General features: G+C 53.5%; 1 protein-coding gene across 2 annotated transcripts in view; it reads left to right on the top strand.

The window, feature by feature from the left end:
• PBX3 (PBX homeobox 3) overlaps nucleotides 1–1,521 on the top strand; it is a 113,015-nt gene extending 111,494 nt beyond the window's left edge. For both annotated transcript variants that reach the window (XM_063353503.1, XM_063353502.1), the window contains one exon: nucleotides 1–1,521. This exon is cut by the window's left edge and continues 503 nt beyond it. The gene's annotated coding sequence lies outside the window, so the exon portion shown is untranslated.
• The last annotated feature ends 17,668 nt before the right edge of the window (nucleotides 1,522–19,189 follow it).

Genomic DNA, 19,189 nt, shown 5'->3' with positions numbered 1-19,189 from the left:
CCATGGAGAGTCGAAATGAATTGCAGACTTTGATTGTGTTTAATCTTTTCATATCTCTTATAGAGTTGGAATAAAAAGAGCTGTTCGGTTATTTTGGTTAACAATGGCTGTGTTTAAGAATCCTTATTCGTCACATTTTTGTTGTGATCTATTGTCTTACAAATTAGATTGGAAACCAGGAGCATCTTTTCTTGCTAAAACAACCCGGACCCCGCGTCTCCTCTCTGTGTTTCGACACCGGCCATAGGGTGTTCTTAGGAGATGAAGACACTTGCTGCTGATCTCTGTGAAAGCCAAGACCCGGGGTTTTACAGTACGAGCTAGGTGCTGCACACGCCTGCCAAGACTCGTTACCTCTTCTTGGCAGCAAACCACAAACAAACAAACAAAGGAAAAAAGCAAAGGAAAAAGCACCATCATATGGAGTGTTGTACATAGTGTAGCAAAAGAGTATTTATACATCTCACCAATCAAACACAGCTTTATTACCTCATGCGAACTCATACAAACCAATAGACTTTCAACATGTTCTGTAGCTTAGAGTGCTCACTTACTACCTCTGAACGATACTCACGCTGTAGTTTGTCTCTTTCTTATCTTTTTGCATCTTGTAATTAACTCTTTGTTTCCCCATGAGATGTAATGTACATTGTAATCTTTTCAAAGAATCAGGGTTGCATTGGCAACTTTTAAAGAAGCGGAAGTGGAAACATGGGGTCTTAGGTTTAACACAAAACAGTGAAACTGTTGTAAATACTGAGAAACATTTTGAATGTTCTTCATCTTGTTACTAATCCACGCAAAAACCAACAACTAATTGTAATGCATACAGACTTCAGTATTCAGTACTGTATATTTCCCCCTGTGTAACAGGGGGCCCTTTCTTTCTCTCTTTTGTATTGTATGCGATTCTGAAACTGATTGAGTCATGAAAATAATTTGTGGCAGTGATTCTAATGTATTAAACCGTTTCGTGTTACTTTCTAACTGGATTACACCCTGGATTGAAAAGTCTTCCTCGTGGTAGTTATATGTAGTTTCAAACATGAATAAACTTTTTGCTTTAATGATCAAACGTTGACGTAATTTCTTCCTGCTCAGTTTAAGTCAGACCTAGGAGATGAGTAGGCCACCAGAAGTGCAAGCTGTCACGAAGCAGGAGCTGAGCATTTCTTTAAATACCAGTAGGTCGTTGTGCCCTCTTGCCTGGAGAAGGTTGGAAATCCTGGGAGAGGTGCGTCCTGGCAGGAGCAGGAGCAGGAGCAGGAGCAGTGCCTGCAGGGCAGAGGCTTCCCGCCCGCAGGCTGCCCCCGCCAGCCCCTGCCTCCGCTTCCACCCGGCTCTGCTCGGGAGCAAAAATTCAAGTGGAGGCAAAGGAAGGGGACTGTCCTTTAGATGAGTTTAAAAATCATCATCATATTCACTCTTAATTACCATCTTTATTTAACATTAACTTTGGAACTACAGCCTCAGCTAGCAAGTATAATCTGATTATAAAAATATTTTTCTTTATTAAAAAAACTTTTTTGGAAGGACGTATATATATAAATGCTAATTTTAAATCTTTTTAATAAAGTAAAGGTCAATAACAGGTAATAGCCTATTTACCATATCTCAAGGAAATTGACTCACAGGAAATCAAATTAACGTTAATCACTTGCAGCAAATGGTCTTTGATAAATATAACTACTTACTCCTCGGGTTAGTGTAGCTAGGCAGGAGGAGGGCGAGCGCTCACTACCAGCCCGCGCGCGGCTGAGCCCAGGCCACCTGTGCTCCCAGGAGCCGCCTGCCCATCACCGGTCCTTTCCACTCAGCTGTTCAAGCCTTTAGCTGTTGTTTTGGTGACTAAACGATTATTTGCATGATTCAATTGGATTGTGGGTCAGCTTTTCTTATCAACAATTCTTGTATCAGGTTATTTTGTAAAATACCTTTGTTTACCCGGTCTCAGCCCCAGGACCGCGGCTGCTCTCTTCTCCCTCCACTTCCCGCGTGCCCTCGAGCACCAGTTACTGCTTCTGCTCGTGTTTCGGAGCAGACACATCTTCTCGATCAGTTTTAGAATTGAACATTGCTTCTTTCACTACAGGTGGTGCATTTAAACAAATAAGTAAATAACTAGACATGCATTGCAAAGCCTTCATTATCAGTTAACGAGAGTTGGGGCAGATGGGGACCGTGGACTTCCGAAGACTTCTGTATGCGGAGGACAAAGCACTGAATGATTTGCATTTGCTAATGGAGCTCCCCAAGTCCACACGCTCGGTGTTTATGCTCCAGCTCAATGGAAACAGTATTTTAAATGTAAAGTGTGTCAGTGGAGGCGTAGGCAGCGTAATGAACACACAGACGTCCCTCATCTTGATCACATCTCCGCTGGCCACAGGCAAGGACCTGTCACACACTGAGGAGGTTCATAGGAAGGCCATCAACAACCTTTGGGCCGCACTTGCATGCCCCGCGCCCGCTGGGCATCATTAGCGTGCTTCTTTACAGCATTAAGGCTTTGGGTCCCTTTGAATTACAAGTGCAATTTGGCCTTTCCTTACATTGGAGAACAGCCACGTGGTTACATGGCAAATAATAAACATCTTGTCCTTGAGGCTTGATCACACATCAGAAAGGTTTACTGCAAGCACCAGTATTAGGATCATGCTGTTGATGGTATTGTGTTTCACCCAGTAGCTGCACCCCGAAGGGCCATCAGAGTGTTGTGCAGGAACAGTGACTCGTGCAAGGATCCCTGCTCCGCGCACGCACCCTGGACAGGGGCCGCAGTCCCCCCACCATGCGGGACCTCTGCCGCAGCACCGCATGACCACCCTGGCGTGGGGAGGAGACCCTCAGCCCTCCTGCCCGTGGGACTGCTCAGTGGCGCAACCCTGATTCCCCGTGCCCGGGTTGGAGCTGTTGGTGCACATGAGTGAGTGTCACTGCAACCGGCGCTGCTGCGGCCCTGCGCACCGTGGTGGTGGAGGAGCAAAGCCCACCAGCCCCGTGCTCCGTGGCTGTGGCTCCCGCCGGCCCTGGGAGGTGCCAGCCCGCACAGAGCACCGCGGGAGCAGCCAGGGGATTTGCAGCAGGTCCCAGGAATTGCCATCTCCTGTGCCTGGCACCGTCCTGACGAAGGCACCCACCACCATCAATCGGTGCACCGTGCATCTCGGGGCTGTGACCGGCATGAAGGTGTCTGGAGAAGAGACACACGGTGTCCCCCTGCGCATGGCTGGACCAGCCACTTTTGGGAGCAGCCCCAGCTCTGTCCAACCTGCACCGAGGAGCTGCTGGTGGCTGGGGTGTCCTGCAGGAGGGGTCGTGAGAAGCCCCACAGCCAGGTGGGAACAGTGCCTGGTGCTCTGACAAACGCACCCCGGTTTGTGACTCGCAGAGTGACGGGAGCAGCCCTGCAGCCCCCTCCCAGCCCCACGAAGAAAAGCAAACCTTCACGTGCCAAAAGCAAAGCAGATGATGATCTCCTCTCCCTGGCGTTCAGACACCAAACTCTCAGCCCAGTGTACCTGGCCTTGGATGCAACGAAGGAACCTCAGCCCAGGAAGGGAAGAGTCAGGGAGATTGTGACCTTCGGGAACGGCAAAATCAATGCCCCGTGGGACTGGTTCAGTAGGGGCAGCTCTGCTGACGATGCGAACTTGGCATGAAGTGTGCTAGGCTGAGCGGCGCGGTGTTACCCTGTAGCGATGTCTTTTGCAAAGACCACACGCGAGTTGGGTGTAAGATGCTGATGCCACTATCTGTGCCATGTATTTCCAATGTGATAAAAATAACTCCGAGTAACTGAAGATGTTTCCAGTTTGTGTTAATAAAATACATCTTTTTAAAGAATGGAATTCTTCAAAGATTGGCAAATTTTATTTTATTTCATTAGCTTTAATGTCACTGCCATATGGACTGTGAAGAAAAGTGAACCATTAGATCAGAGGGACTGAGTTATCAGCATGACACAGAAAGCACTGATACAATTGTTAAGGATAAGCCCTGGGAGTGATTTATTGCATGCATTGTATTAGCCACAGAGGAGTTATGATATGCTCCCCATTCCTGTATCATATTAGGATTTTATTAGTCTAATATGACACGGTAATATAATATATGATTAGAATTCCCATCCAGTTATCCTTCCCTTGGTGGCAGAGAGCAGGAGAAGGTTTTGTGTGCAGCAGCTCCCGGCCATCGCGCCCGTGGTGGAGAGGGGACGCCTGGGACAGCACGGCTGCTAAACTGGTCTCCTGGGCTTTCCAGGTGGGACGTGGGTGCTGCTCCCCTGCTCTGCTGCCAAATGTGTTTTCCCCGTGCACCTGAAATACAAAGCCACTCAACCTTCCTGCAACGGGTGACAGGAAAGGATGGTGCCGGCATTTAAAACCTTTGCTGACAGCCGAGCCGTAGGTGCTGGGCTGCGTCCTAGCAGTAGCTGGGAAATCAGCTGTGACATGCCAGAGCAAATCTGCTGCAGACACCAGCCCTGCCGAGGTGTCCCGCAGCATCGGTGAAGCCCGTCTCCCCCCAGGCTCAGCGCGGTGGGAGGAATGATGTGCACAGAGCAGGCTAATGGGGAGCCAGAGCTGAGAGAAATGGGCACAGGCTGGGACTGTAGGATTAGCACGGGAGGGCTTGGGGTAGCTGCTGCTGCCATGAAATGGCAACTGAGAGGCTCCTGTAGCCCTCACTAAGGCCGTACGAGTGACCATGCCGTGTTTAGTGCAGCCCAAAAGCCCCGGGTGCTGTCCCCATCCACAGACACGTGCCTCTCGGAAGGCAGTGGGGAGGACTGGGCACCTGGTGTCGGCCAGCAAAGGGACACTTGGCAACCCCTGGCTACGCACGGCAGGGACGGCCGGCTCCGGCTGGACACAGCTCAGAGCCCCCAGCCCTCCGGCGCCCCGGGGCCTGCAGCGCCCAGCTCTCCCCTCCGCCATCCTCTGCTCGCCGGCAGGATGGCGGGGCGAAGGCGCTGTATGGCCCGGTGTCGGAGGGGAAGCCAGGGACAGCGCTGTGGTTTAGCTCAGCCTCTGGCTGCAGGATGCGCTGACGCGACACACTAATTGCTATTCCTCGTTACAGGATCTCCCTTGCCCCCGCATCTCTCCCTGCGTGACCCTGCCCACCGAAAACTCTACTTTCCCAACAAGTCTCGACGACAAACTTTTCTTCAAAGTTTCCCTGGCGTCCCCGGTCCATTTGTCGCCAAATCCCTTGTTCCGCCTGCGAGCAGGCTGGGAAGCAAACGCCGTTTGTAGCCTCGTTCTTGCCTCCAGCAGCAGCAGCAGGAAAAAAAAGTTCAAGCATATCAGAGTGCTACTAGGTGATAAATCCCAAAATCTATATCAAAGCCTATTTGATCATCTCCCTGTCATTGATATAATAAAAAGGATTAATTTATTGGAGACTGCCAAAACCCTCATGTGGCAACAAATTTAAGGATCTTGTTTACACAGGCTAATTAAAACCAATTAATTTAATTCATCTCTGTGGCTAGTAACGTGGGTGCAGACGTGTGTGCTCATATAGGGGTGCCGCAGGTGCGCACGTGGCACACGTGGCCACGTCCCGCCTGCATCAGCCACCTTTCCTGGGGTGGGTGGTGGCTCCCCTTTGGGGGGGCGGTGGGGACCCGCGGGCATCCCCGAGGAGCACACCTCCGGGCCAGTGCCCCCCGCGGGGAAGGGGCCCTCCTCCTCCCGCCACCCTGACACGCTCAGCCCTCTGGAGATGGAGCCTGGGAGAAGGGGGATACCTGGAGTGGCTGGGGGGCATCCCCTTGCCGCACCTCCCGGGCATCTCTGGTGGTGTCCCCACCCCACCGACGTGGAGGCTGTCCACCCAACTGCTCGCCTGGCAAAGCTGCTGCCGGGGCAATGGTGCCCTTCTCCAGAAGAGCGCAGACCCCGAGGGGAGCAGGCACACCGGCAGCGGGCTCCGGCCCCAGCGCATCCAGCCCTGCCGCCTTTGGGGAAGCAGAAGGGGAGATGGCGGGAGCTCCTCTGGCACCGGCACCGCTCCCCGCGCCGAGGCTGCTGCTCCCCGTGCCGCGGAGCGAGGGCCTGGCACCCGTGGACGGCTCGCTGCCTCCCTCGCCGCTCGCTGCCGGCAAGCCCGGGCAAGGCTTCGGGAGAGCAAACGGGGCCGTTGCTCATGATACGAGATCACCTATTAACGCTATCTATTAGCATAATAAAAGGCTGTGTTTTTTGTGGTAAAATTCAGCATAAAGAGCACGCGTCATTAAATATGGAAATCCAGAATTTTATTAGCAATCTGCTAGATCTGAACTGACGCCAATTAAACAAAAAAGATATCATTTATAAAAAGGCAGAGTTCAAGTTGTATTAAATACGAAATGCAATTTTCTGCTGCTTGTGATTTATTACCGGTGGTACATTGTTCAAAGAAGCATGTTATATTTCAATAGAGAAATATTGTTTATTCATTAATATTTTAAAACTTGCTTATTGCTGTGTATGACTCTCCTGCAGCATGAAACTTATGATTTAAAACATGAATTAATAAACACATTTGAAAGTGTTAGACAATATCATAACCACTCATTTTTCATTTTACTGAGAGCGTATTAAACTTTTATAATTCTGTGTGTACTATTATTTTCCAAATAAAGGTATGGACTCTAAATTGCTAATTTCAGGTAAAGATGAGAGAAAGCAATAACATATGTTGGGAATCAGTCACTATGTCGTGCTAATATGGGCTTGGTACTTTTTTCGTTACATTATTCATAAATCTTCTGCTTAGCGCCTCGTCCCCCGAAGAGGGTTCCCGGGCGCCCCGAGTGCTTCTCCCTCAGCAGACGGCGAGGGTGCCAGGTACGCCGGCGCCACGGGGATGCGTCACGCTCTTAATGCAAGGAAACGTTTGATAGAGGCTGACATCCTAAATGAGGCCGAAAATATTTTATACAAAACGTGATAAAGCAATAATGATCTCGGAGGCCTCAGGTTATCTTGGTTATTACCTGCACCCACCGCTTGAATCAGCAGCATTAAGGGGGCCAGACCCAATACGTAGATACCTCTGAACTCATTAGTCCTGAGTACTTTATATAGACTCACCTATCAGTCGCTTGATTTAAACTAACCTTTTTTGTATCTTAAAATCTCTCCTGCCGCAGCCTCGCTGTATTACCATAACAATAACCAGTATTTCAATTTTAAGAACTCATTTTTCCTCAAATAGAAAGTGCCAATCAATTTAAAGAGCAGAAGATGCACGCTGAAGGAACAGGCAGGGCGCGTGCTCCGGGTGTGCTGCCCTCCTGCTCCCAGCCCGCTGTGGCCGGGAAGCCGGTTCTACATGTGCGGCCCCTCGCCGGCCACGGCGGCTCGGCACCGTGGCACGCCTGGGCAGGGGGGATTTACCTTGTAACCTTTATTCGCGCGGGCGCGGGGTGGAAATAATTGAGCTGGATGGGAAGCTGACATTTGGAGAGCTTCCCTGACTGCTGGCGGGGAAATGCCAGTAGCGGTGAATCGTGCGTGACTGACGGCAAAGCCCTGCTGCCGGCGCTCTCCCCTCGGGAGCGGCAGCACGGGCTGAGTGGTGGCCAGGGGGTGCCGGCAGGGTCCCCAAGGGTCCCCAGCACCCAGCGGGGCACAGGAGACTCCCCGACGGCTCAGCCGGAGCTGGGTGCTGAGCGCTGCAGCTTTGCCCGCTTGCAGAATCTCCAGCCACGGGGATGGGATTTTGGGGGGGTCCAGGATGCGTGTCGGCAGTGGAGGGGGCACAGGGGCTGGGCGGGGGGGGCAGGCCCCCCGTGTGCTCTCCACCTTTGATGGAGAGGTGGAGGAGAGCGGCTCTTTGCACCATGGCAGCCCTCACACCTGACAGTTCGTGTAAATTAACTATTCACTTCTTCGTGTGGCAAAGTGAATCGGCAAACCTTATTACTCCAAGCCAGTCAATTAATTAAAGTTCAGTGCTTAATCAAGTTCCAGTGGTCATACACAGGGCACCGGGAGCACCATGCTCCGAGGTTAAGCGAGAAGCAGAGGGAAAGGGCAGCAGGGCTGAGCCAGCCCCACGCCGTGCCCGCACCCCGCTGCCCGATTCCTCCCCAGACGAGCCCCTGCCTTTTTCCCGCTGGACCCAAGGCAGCCACGCGTGAGATGGTCCCTCCCGGCAGCACTGGGGTGTCCATCGGTCTCAGCAGTGACCTCCGCGTCGGTGGCTTTGCCCTGCCAAGCCTGGCTGCCCGCGGTGCCGGGGCGGTGCTGGGAGGGGAGGGAGGTGGCACTGCGGGGACACAGGGGGTGTGAGGCATCAGTGTCAGCCCCGAGAGCCCCTCACCACCACAGCCCCTCGCCGGAGGGGGACACGCAGGAGGGTTCACTTGGAAACCCCTTTCCCCACCACCGCTTGGCAGACAAAGAGCCCCAATGAAACTTGCTCCTGGTGCAGAAGAAGCGGCTGCAGGAACGGGAGCGCTGGGTCCTGTGGGCACAAAACTGGAGAGGCCGGGGCTGGTGGGCACAGGCTGCCCGAGGCCGAGAAAGGAGGGGGTACAGCATTGATACTGCAGGTCCCCTCGCAGAAAAATGTCTTTCAAATAGGCCTGACCGTGTGTTTTAGTAACTCTGAAGACCATCCATAACTGGGAAGGAGATGCTGTCCAGTGCACACGGGCAGCAGATTCAATTAGGTTTCTCCCTCCCCAGAATGTGGCACGAGAAGCAATCTCTCTTTTTTGAAGAATGTAATAACAGAGTGCAATGGAAATGCGTCAAAGAGGCTCAGAGAACAGGATCCCTGCCTTAAATCTTGAAAAGCAGTCAAGAAAAATATGTTGTTTACCTGAATTTGTTTTTCATAAGGTCTCCCAGTGGATTAATAAACTAACCTTTCGTCTGTGAACACCTGGTCCTACATGCCATCAATAATGCAAGCTTCACCTACTGCATTAATACGCACTTAGTGCGGAGAGGCAAATTGCAGGAACCTGAACGAAAGTTACCAAAAAAGACTGTACTTGTGACAAAGAGGTCACCCAGGGCCTCTGCCCGTCCCTGGGTTTGTCTGGCTCCAGGAAGGAGAGAGCTGGATTCGGCCCCCTTGGCCCGACCTCACAGATGTGCCGTGCCCACTGCCCAGCAGCTGCCGCGAGTGCAAGTTATAAAGAACCGACAGGACATTTTAGCTGCAAAACATATCCAGAACGAATAATTAAGGCTGGAAAACATGTTTCTTTACAAGCTCCTTCATCCTTTTTTGCAGCTCGTAATTCAGCAGTGAAACACCACACGTGCTGGGGCTGGCCATGAGCAAGGACAGCGGAAAAAAAAACTCGAGTTCAGACGTCATCATGTGGTGGAAACACCCCAGTCAGCAGTGTTGTGGGGCACTGGGTTTGCAGCTTGTGCTGGAGAGAAGAGCCCATTTCCGTGCCCTTCAGAGAAGAGCCTCGCTGGCCGGCAGCCTGCAGCGCGCGGGGCAGGTGCCCGGGCTGGGGGTCGGAGGCTGTGGCCTCTGCTCCTGCCCCCCTTGCATGCGACGTGCTCATCTGTTTGTGGGGTGCCAACGCCGGGCAGGGGCCTGGCTGACCCCGTGTCTTCCGACGAGGCCCTGGGTGCTGCCTCTCGCCATGTGTCCCAGACGTGGCCCCGATCGGGAGGCTGTGCTGTCCCAGGGACCATTGCCACGGGAGGAGGGAGCCCCCCACCCCCGGCACTGCCTGGCCTTCATGGGGGTCTGGGGGCTGTCCAAAGAGCGAGGTGCCTCCAGAACAGCACACCGAGAGCAGCGCGCTCCCACCAAGTGAGGCTGTAGGCTCGAGCCTGGCATCCCTTAATTGATTGATAGGCTAGGACTGTCAGCGCTTAAAGAGATAATTCAATTTATAAAATCCTATTAAGTGGTGAAAGATTTTTTGATTGTTGAATTGTTTCCTATGTTATGCAAGTCATTTTGGTCCCTCTCACTTGGAAATCCGCTTCCCATTTGCAAGAGGGCTGGTGATGGAGTCGTTCCTCGCCGCCGGCTGATGCTCAGACGCTCAGAGCACGGGACATGGGCAGGGAGGGCAAAGATGCTCCAAGCCTGCTGCATCCCGGTGTCCCGTGGTGTCCTGTGGTGTCCCACTGACCCGCAGCATCCCAGCGGGCAGGATCGCCCCTGTGGCCTTACCGTGACTCTTGTCTCAGGCAGAGGCAGGGGCCCCAGCAGCAGCTCCCTCCCAGCACCCCAAACCGTCCCCTCTCCCGCGGGTGTCCCTGTGCCAGAGCAGCCCCACGGCACGCCAGGGGGGCGGCCCCTCCCTTGGGTACCCCGACCCCGCCGCCCCGGGTGACCCCCCGGGATGCAAAGTCCGGGCGCAGGTAGGAGGCCCCCGGGTTGCCATGTGGCAGCTGAACTTTCTTTTCTATTTTCAGTGTGTGCTCTTTGTTTCCATCCACCACCCCCACACTGATGCAAACTCCCCTCTTCGGTTTGTTTCCATAGAAATCCTCAGCTGTAAATCCTTAAGTAACTTTTTTTTTTTTTATTTATAGTGTGCTATTAATGTCCTTTCAAGCCGAGGACTCCAGGAAATGAAATAATAGAAAAGGCACCACTTTGAAATGCATCCAGGCATTTATTGTTAGTAAGTGAAAAAGTAACATGAGCATTTAAAGAAAATATTGGCAGATAAATTGGGTTTTAAAGAAAATATAATTGGATATAATTTCTGCTTCATTCAGTTAGATATTTATTGTTTTATTGACTTATTTTCTTTTATTTATAATAAGAAGCTTAAGCTGAAATTTAATTTTGTTGATATAAATATACGTTTTCATAGAAAATTTGGCATTTAAAAATGTTATCTAAGACGTTACTGGCTTTGATAAAAGCATGCAGCTTTTGCAAGGGTTTGTTTTAAATATTTCCAATCTCAGTAAATATGAAGTAGTGTATATAATCATCATTATCATAACAATTAGCATTATTCTAATTAATGGGCAGGGCTAATGGCAATGCATCCACGTGGAAAATCAGTGCTTTCTGCGTATCTGAGTTCTTCCCACAGTTTTTGCTGAGATCTACAGAATTTGAGCTCTCCTTAGGAAAAGCCCCACCCCGAGCAGCCTCTGTCCCTTTTGGGGCGCGGATGAAGCCTTTTCCCCGCGGTGGGCTGGGGACAGAGGTCTCATTTTCTTAGCAGCCAGACAGACTGAATCGGCAGCACCATCGGAGGCAGACGCTTTCCATTAATCTTCGTGGAGAGGGTCAGCCATCAGGAGATGTCACCAGGAGGCTGTGGTGCCACCGCTGCCGGTGGGACACACTCGCGGGGTCTTGGTGGCCAGGAGCGTGCGGTGGCCGCCCCACAGAGCAGCGCTGGGCTCCTGGCAGCGCCCAGTGAGCTCCCTGCCCAGGCTGCCCAGCACCCGAGGGGCTGCTCTGCAAGTTGTTGCTTTGAGTACAGGCGAACTCCGGACACAGGGTGTCGAGGGACCCTCGGAGCAGCTCAGAGCCGGGGGTCTCAGCGGTCAGGGGTCCCTGTTGTCTGCTGCCAGGTGGGCAACAATGTGTCCCCAGCGCTTTCAGGCATTGCTGCACCTTTCCTGCAGGTCTGTGTTTCTGCCGGCCGGAGTCTCCCAGCCGAGCCGAGGAGCCGTGTGCCGCCCGCGCCAGATGGGCTGGGTGCATCCCATGTCCCCTCCCGGGGTGTTCCAGCCGGGCACCAGTGCGGTGGGTGCCTCCGGCCAGCGGTGCCCTCGCCGGGGCGGCAGCGCCCAAGCACCACGGCATGCTCTTCCGTGCAGCAAACAGCCGTTTCCATGGCAACGGGTTTTCCAAACTCTCCTTCAGTGCCAAGCTCCCCTGGTCATGCTGGAGTGCGCCGATGGGACACCGGGCTCCCCTGATCCACTCCCCAGGAGCTGCAGTGGGACGGGGACACTGGTGCTCACCGGAGCTGCTGCCCCAGCACCACTGCTTGGGTGCTCCCCAGCTGGCCCCTCCTGGTGTCAGGAGGACTCACTGGTTTTTGGGGTCTCATGAGCTCTCCCCTCCTGTCCCCAGCAGTGTTTGTCCCAGGGCTCCCGAAAGCAGCAGGGAGAGCTCGAGCCCCTTCCCCTGCCCTCCCGAGCCCCTCTGACAGGATGGCCAGGCACCGTGCCAGCACGGGGGACCCTTTCACCACGTGAGAGCTTGGTCATTAGGACCGAGAACAGCCCAACTCGTAACAGGGATGCGGCCAAACGACCTCCAGATGGTAATGGCTTTTGGATTCAAACCAGCGCTCCAGAGGTGAAAGGCTGCGTGCTCCATTACCAACCCCCTGAGTCACCCGGTCCCCCTGAAATATGTCATGCACACTTCAAACCTTTCCGTTTTTATAGGCAGATTTAACTGCTGCACATTACAGCTTATATCAACAACATGCGAAAAAATGTCCTATGAAGAACAGGCCTGAAACGGTAAATATTTAACAGGTCCTTTCTGTCCTTTCCTTATATGTATTAAAATAATTAGTTTAACAAAGAGGACTTTGTTCCCCTGTGTTTGAGCCACGACGGTGTCTGGCGCAACAGTACAGCTGTAATTCAGTCTCGGGGTTTTGCTGGCATTTATACACGCTGCTTTGAGCTGCTCTCCCAGTTTATAGTGTCAGCAGAACATCTTGATTGAATTACAGCCTTGTATTCAGTTAGGAGCCATGTATTATTCTAGATGCAGTTGAGTTGTAGGTATCTGTCTTTGCTTATTTGGGGGGATAGACCCTCAGGAAAATCAGGAGACCAGATGTGGGACGGGTGCTGCTGGCCCCGGTGCCGCAGGGCAGAGAGCCCCGAGGTGCCTGCCATGCCCACGGCGGCTTCGGGCAGGCGGGAGGGTGGCAGCTCACCTGGGTGCAGGACGAGCTCCTGCCCCTGCCCCGGCAGAGCCAGCATCCCGCACCCTCCGAGCACGTGGGACGGCAGCACTTGGTGGCCCTGCCTGGTGTCCTGTCCTCCCCACCAGTCCCAGCCTCCTAAATAAGCGTCAAACAGCAGGTTCTGGGCTGAGCCGCTCACCAGCCTGTTGAGCACATTTATTTTCCTCCCGCCAGCCTGAGGTTCCGCCTGTTCCGAGCCCTGCGCCAGGGCCGCGGCAGCGCCTGCAGAGGGGGTTTGGTGGGTGAGCCCGGCTGTGCCCCCACGCAGCAGCACCCACCCACAGCAGACCCCCATGGGACCCGCAGCGGGCGCAGGGGTCGGTTCTGGAGGGGAAACTGCACCTTTAGTGTCCCCAGTGAACCCTCCGGTCTCAGCCCCTGGTTCCGTTCTGAGAGGCAAGAGGAAATCCTGTTCTGCTGCACCGTTGGCATGCACCACCGAGATGCCTCGTCAGCTCAGCTCCTCTCTTCAGGCGATTAAAACGAAAACTATGCTCTGGAAAACAGGATGGGAGGGATGAGGTGTCGGGAGGGTCCCAGGGCAGGCCAGTGGGAGCGGGGACAATACCAGCCCCTGGGGACAGCCTGGACCGCGCCGTGCCCGATGTGCAGGAGGGTGATGGAGGGGACGGAGCTCTGCCCAGCGTCACGTGCAGCACCGAGGCCACAGGGAGCTGCCGGCGGCCTCCGCACATGGCAAGGGGCTGTCCGTGTTCACAAGCTAAAGGGTGGCAGGTTTCCCTCCGTGTCCGGCATGTCCCACTTCACCCGCTGGGTGCTCCGAGCAGGGGCTGTGGGGCGCGTGGCTGCAGGAACTGTATGTGCCTTGCTGCTCTTGAACATGGCATTTTTTTGGAAGTGCTGTGGGTCCTCCCTCAAGGCTGGCAGCAGAGGGGCAGTGATGAGGCCACGGGCTTTGCTACCTGTGCAGGAGGGAAGCGCACGTGTTCTGGGAGAAGGACGGCTCCATGCAAGGGATGTCCCAAGGGATGCTGGGCGCTGGTGCCGCTTCCTGCCTTTGTCCGCACCCACACACGCCCCAGGACGCGGCGGCAGCGGCTCTCGTCAGCCATTGTCATAGGAATGCCCTTCCCCTAATTTGTCTTATTAATCAGAGACAGCACATTGATCAGTCATCGTGAGAGCTGGAATAATTGCAGACTCAAAATAGCACAGATTTAAATGTTTCAGATGGTAATCTCTTGCCTTGGAAATACTCATGCTAGCGTAGCTGCAGGACCGGTGCTCAGCAAGCCGCTTCCCGGGAACGCGGTGCAGGAAGGAGAGGAAGCCCTCGAGCGTGGCAACGCCGCGTTCCCAGACTGGGGCGGGGGGCTCTGGACCTCGCGCCTCGCAGGGACCCGTGCGGGAGGCCCGGGGACGCCCCGCTGGAGCAGCGCCCACCGCAGCAGCAGCTCCGCGGCTCCCGGCTGCGCTTATTTCCACCTCTGCCAGCGCCGGCGCCTCTGCCCTCGCCATGGGAGCCCGCATTAGCTCTGCCTCCGTAATGGGCTTCCTCTCTCCTCTGCAGTGCCAACATTTCCAGTAGGATCTATATCTTTCCATAGGCAGTTTGTTTCATCACAGTAACATAATAATGTGCTGAGAAGAGCTCATAGTTGTGAATTAATGTTTAAAAGCTCTCACTTTTGGGTTGTTGAAATGAATGTTAATTTGACAAATGGCAGTCATTGGGATTGAGACGGCATTAACATGGAAATAAGAGTTAACCTCCAGCAGGGCAGATACAAGGTGAGATGAGCAGACGCTGCAGAAGCTGTAGTTTTTCACCTGATGCTCATACTGTAAATACTGCCAGTGTCCTATCTATTTATAGAACTGTAATTTAAAGGCTAGTTCAGGAAAATCTGAATGACATCTCCTTAAGAGAAGCAATCGTAGGGTATCTTGGAATATGTCAGGCAGCTCTCTTGCTTTCTCTCTCAAAAATACTCATATGTCCACTAAATCAATTTGCCTTTCTCTTGTAACTGCATTTGCGGGGCCATTCTTTTCCATTTTCTGTCACTGTCATACGCTAATTCATGTCACTCTGCGGCGCGGGAGGGCCCAGCCACCAGCTCTGCAGCACCAACACCAGCATGGCTCGGCTCGTGCAAGCCACTGGCCAGGCCAGAGGGCTGCTGGGGGGCCGAGAGGTCTCAGCTTCAGGCCAGGGCTGAGGGTCCCACCCCAGAGCACGCGCGGGAGCGACTCCTCCCATGGAATCTCTGCACACCCGTGCAGCTCCAGGTGTATCTTCTGTGGGCTTTCCCTTAAGGATTTCAAAAAAACCTCAGTTCTTTACTTACCCTGCTTCCATGCTTTTTCATCCGGTTCTCACTTAGGAGGAAGGAGGAGACTTTTCAAAGAGGAAAAAAAAAGCAATGCCAAAGCCCAGATCTAGATCCACAAAATTTGGAACAAAAAGAATCTTGAAAGACACTACTTTTTGGAGAGAATCTTCATTTTGGAATAAGCTTTTTTTTCAGTGAAAACATAATGCAAAAGCAAATGTTTGGCTACTCTACAAATTAATTGTTTCCAGTGCCGTGCCTGGCTGGCAGCCTGTGCCTGAGCCCCCGTCCCAGGTCCCCATCCCGGGCCTGTGGGACTGGGCACGCACCGGAGCGTGCGCTGCACTAGCTGCCACCTCTGTCCCCTCGGCAGCTCTGCTGAGGGGCTTTCCAATAACTTTTAGCTTTATATGTGTCATGCAACAAAAAAAACCCCTCCACCCAAAGTTTTCTCCTTCAGTTTTGACACCAGTCTCTTCTCTCCTCCTTTTTTCTTTCTCTTTGGCCCAGGGATTTCATTCTCTGTGACAGACGACACGGCCTCTTTCCCCCGGCCAGGGCTCGGACACAGTGCAGACGCACCCGCGCCGCTGCCTTCGCTGTGGCCCACAGCCACCCTGAGCTGTGCAGGGAGGAGGGGTCCCTGCCCGGGGCTCGGGAGCCTGCAGGGACACGGGAACGGGAGTTGGCGCTGCCCAAAACAGGGCTGTTTTCTGCCCGGGGGTCTGGAGCTGCCCCCTCTCCCTGGCTCTCTGGAGCAGCAGTGGCAGAAGAGAGCAACATTTTTGGTGTGAGCAGCAATAACAAGACCAGGAGCTGCATCACGTAACCCTTCGCTTCTCTGCGCTAGGACGGGGGGACACACGGGGGAAGCTGGTACCTTGGGGAGATTTTGCTGCCCACGAAGTGGTGTCTCATCATTGTCTCACCACCCTCAGAAATCCTTTGCCGTGAGGGTGGTGAGTCCCTGGCCCGGGTTGCCCAGAGAAGCTGTGGCTGCCCCATCCCTGGAGGGGTTCAAGGCCAGGTTGGACGGGGCTTGGAGCAACCTGGGCTGGTGGGAGGTGTCCCTGCCCAGGGCAGGGGGTGGGACTGGGTGATCTTTAAGGTGCCTTCCAACCCAAACCATTCTGTGATTCTATGTGAGCTCTTGGTGTCCTCAGAGAAGAGGCTGCTCCTGCCAGCCCAGCGCGTGGCTCTGGCTGCAGAAAGCGCCTGTCCCTAATGCCTGGGTTTTTGTGTACGGCCACGTCCTTACTCTCCAGCCTGTGCTCGTGGGAATAAGTAGAGCAGAAAATCCAGGGAGAAAAATTCTGAGCTTAGGGCACTGGCTCTTGAGTGAAATTACCCCCACGCAGGGATCTTCTAATGGGGCACATACCTGAGTCACTCCTGTGTAAAGGTGTTTGACCACCATCTTCCAGGAGGTAACATTTAATTTGTCCCTAAACAAACAAGCAGAGAAGTCCACATTCATTCTCTCCACCTCTGGTTTTTGCAGCCATTGTTTTTTAAAACCAAGGTGGAGCAGAGTCTGTAAACCAGACAATCTCACCCCAAAAACGGCAGCTTTTTTTTTGCAAATTGTTTAATGTTTTGAAATGTTCCTTACATCTGCAGACATAAATATTCTGACTTGCAGCTGGGAAACTTCCTTCCAAGTTGTTTTGTTTGTCAGGTTCAAGTACAAATTTTCAGTTAGAAACCTTCTTTCCTTGACTTTTAATAGTTACTGGCCAACAAATGAAAAAGAGGAAAAGGGAGTGAATTACATGACCTGTCTCTTTTTGTTTATTAAGAACTTCTTTCCAGCGTCTGATTCTTACGGAAATATGGTTTCAATTTTCTCTTTGAATTGTGGATCAAGAAATGTTGCCAATACATATTTTTCTCTGTCAAAATTTCATTTAATCTGGAGTCTGTAGATGTCTTGAGAGCCATGTCTCCTCACTGGGTTATTACCGTGCGCGCCTGTTGTCATGTTAGTTTTCAATTGGAATCACGTTTGTTCCGGAAAGCGGCGCCGGCGCTGGCTCGTTAGCGGTGTGGCGGAGGGGTGGGCACGGGCTCGTTAGTGGCACGGTGGAGGGGTGGGCACCAACCCCTGCCTGCCCGGGGCTGCGGGATGCCCCGCGCTGTGCTCACCCCGGGCTCCGGGGCAGAGGCCTGCTTGCTGCTTCGGGCTCCCACGGGACCAGCTCCCGGACCTGGTGGAGCAGCACCGGCACCCGCCGGTCGGGGACCTGCCAGAGGTGGCTGCAGATCGCGGGCGATGCCCCAGGGACGAGGGCCGGCTGGGATCACCCGGGATCACTCTGCTCCTCTGGGTGCTTCGGGGTCAATCAGGTCCATGAGACGATGTCACCCCCCCTCGCCGAGGGTGCGCACCCTGCAGCAGCCCCGCTCCCTGCAAGAGGAGGGGAGTCCGTACAGCCCGGCTGTGGCTGCACCATCACACACATAACCCAAACACACAACCGGCTACAGCTGTGACAATTTATTCCCTCTGTTATTATGACTTCTCTTGCAGGATTACAGTTTCTCCAGATACTGCTCTGGCCAAGCACTTCTCCTCTTGCATTGTGGAACGGCACGCTCCCTCGCAGTTAGTTGTGGCTATTTCAGACTTTGAAAGGATTAACCTTTCCTATCTAAATGAGAAGAAAAGGGAAGAAATGACTCACAGTCTCTCCCCAGCCCCTGAAAAGAGCGTTTTCTGATGGAACTGGAATGCTGGAAATAATCCAGAGGAATTCAGAAAATGAACCTGTCAGAAGAATATTTTAATAAACCCCCTTTTTCAGCCGCAGTATCAACAACTCGCTCTCTTCCCTTGTCAGCTGAAAGGAGCCCAAGCAGCCATCAAAGAACAAAGCCAGCCGAGGGGCTGGACCCCGTAGCGCTGTGGACGTTTCCTGGGGGGCAGCTGTGCCCCGTCTCTTCCCCATAAGCGCTTGTAGGTCACAACATGCCATATCATGTTGCTAAATGGCATGTGGGGCTTTGACCATAGACCTTCCCAAGGGACTTCGCAGAGGTCTCACCAGGCGCTAGTGTGTGTGGGCGGTGTGGGGACACAACTGGGCTTTCCCTGGAGCTGCTTTACGGATGGGTGAGCCGTGCTGGGTACCTGCAAAACTGGGTATGACACTGCAGTGGTGCTCCACACATCTGTCTGGGCCGGCAGGGCCAGGGCAGGTCCAGCCCCGTGAGGTCTGGTGCCCAGAGGTGGTCTGCAGAGCGATCCCAGGTACAAGGTTCAGCAGCGATGGGTAATGGCCACGGCTTCCCGGCCGCTCTGTCCGGCACATCACGGCGGTACCGACACTGCTTGCAGGACTCTCCCCGCAGGGAGCAGCAGCCTGGCCACGCGGCCGGTCCCGCCGGCCCTGCAGTGCCCGCGCTGCACGGGGCTGTGCTGCGGCACCAGCGCTGCCTCGGGAGAGGAGGCTCTCGAAGGCCGGCGGGAGCCGGGTGGGCAGTGAGCTGGGGCAAGAACGCGGCTGGTACGAGAGCAGGGCACACTAACGCTGCTCCCTTCATGGGACTCATAGCAAATTTTCTCCAACCTCATCCCGTTTCTGTGCGCCGCCTGTGCAAAGGTGGTTCTCTTTCTAAAGCCGTCTTTCTCATCGTTCATGCTGCTTTTAAGTAACTGACACTCACGTTTTAAAGAGAAATCAGCGAAGGCTGCACTAGATGAAATGTATAATGTGGCAGCAATTTGCGAAGTACGGCTTCTAAAATAGACCTTTCCATCTGCAGAGATTCAAAGATCCCAAAGAAATCCAGGAAGCAGAACTGCTGGAAGAGGCTGACCGTGGGCAGTAAATTAGCCGTGCATGTGCAGTGTAACGGGGGAGCAAGCAAATATTTCGGTCACATGAAGTAGTGACACATCAGAGACCAAAAAAAATAAAAGGAGCTCTACAGGGCTGGGCAGAACCGTATTTGTTGCATTTAGTCCTGGATACCTGATACTTCAGAGTTAGACACTTCAGAG

This window comes from Chroicocephalus ridibundus, chromosome 15, assembly GCF_963924245.1.
Source record: "Chroicocephalus ridibundus chromosome 15, bChrRid1.1, whole genome shotgun sequence".
Classification (NCBI taxonomy): Eukaryota; Metazoa; Chordata; class Aves; order Charadriiformes; family Laridae; genus Chroicocephalus; species Chroicocephalus ridibundus.
The sequence above is the reverse complement of the archived record's forward strand: the minus strand, read 5'-3'. Positions and strand labels throughout refer to the sequence as shown.